This window comes from Morone saxatilis, unplaced genomic scaffold, assembly GCF_004916995.1.
Source record: "Morone saxatilis isolate NCDOM2014 unplaced genomic scaffold, NCSU_SB_2.0 Contig6, whole genome shotgun sequence".
Classification (NCBI taxonomy): domain Eukaryota; kingdom Metazoa; phylum Chordata; class Actinopteri; family Moronidae; genus Morone; species Morone saxatilis.
Genome location: NW_023340206.1, coordinates 12,635,010 through 12,636,148, shown reverse-complemented (window position 1 = coordinate 12,636,148; position 1,139 = coordinate 12,635,010). Strand labels below are relative to the sequence as shown.

The 1,139-nt window shown below is 43.2% G+C and overlaps 1 protein-coding gene across 1 annotated transcript in view; it reads left to right on the top strand.

The window, feature by feature from the left end:
* The first annotated feature begins 345 nt into the window (after nt 1-345).
* The window catches only part of nab1b (NGFI-A binding protein 1b (EGR1 binding protein 1)), an 18,155-nt gene continuing 17,361 nt past the window's right edge, over nt 346-1,139 (top strand). The window contains exon 1 of the mRNA XM_035677710.1: nt 346-844. The gene's annotated coding sequence lies outside the window, so the exon portion shown is untranslated. The remainder of the gene's footprint in view (nt 845-1,139) is intronic.

Here is a 1,139-nt window from a genome sequence, read left to right as displayed (position 1 = left end):
CAGTTTATAAAATATGATGCATTATAGATGAAATGTTTTAGATTACTAATAGAACAAAGTAATGTAAGAATAATCCAATAATATATTGTCACACTGACAGCTGTCATTCTGTGGCCTGATGAGTATTTTTATGTAATTTTATTCTTTCTATCTGTAGAAAATAAAACAGGAATAGGAGTATGTACACATTTTATAGGAGTATATTTTAATTTAGAGGATATATTCACATGCTTTTACACTTGAATCCAGCCTCTATTTACGCTCATGAGCGGTGCTTTTATTTTGTCACGCCAGCCGGATGTGTGTGTGTGTGCGTGCGGATTGACAGTGGTGAACAGTGCAGGGGAGTGGAGAGACGCTGAGAGAGGACTCACACACACACACTCACACACACACTCACACACTCACACACATTCATTATACCCGCACACACACGCAACACACACTTGGAGGAGAAAGACGCACCAAAAAGGCGCACGAAGGTCAGCGGCGTCTCACTCAGATTCTGCGCGGTTTGTTTTCTGTCTCTCAACGGCAGAAGGAAAGAAAAAGTTTCCAGAAAGAGAGGAAGACGAGAGGAGTGTCGCTCGGGTCGAGCACGCAAGACAATCGGTTGTCATTGGCTTCTTTTTGTCCTGGAAATAATTTTTCAGTTTCTTCCCTCGGGTTGATATTTTTGGTTTTACGCGCCTGGCTGTGCCTGGTTGTGTCCGGGGGGATCCCTCTGCTGAGAGCGGCTCATCTGCACTGACGAGCCGGTGTTTGATCAACAGTCCAGGAGAAGGAGAAAGAGAAGAAGAAGAGCTGGATCAGGGCGGACCAAAGGGGGCCAAAAACTCACCAGGTAGGCACAATTAGACATGGATTTAATCCTGCATGTTACCTGCTGCTGCTGCTTTTAACCTCAGCTCATATTTGTGCAAAGAGCCGCAATAATATCACAGAGAATGCGTTAAAACCCCGCACAGTGTCTGTAAACTCAGCAGATACGCGGTGAAAGTCCGAGTATCTGCACTGGAAAAGTGTAGAAACACTCAAATAGATCAAAATACCTTAAAGGAATATTAATGTGTGTTAAACTCAGCACCACACACAGACCATACGACTTAATGTGAGTATTATAGAGATTAAAATACCAA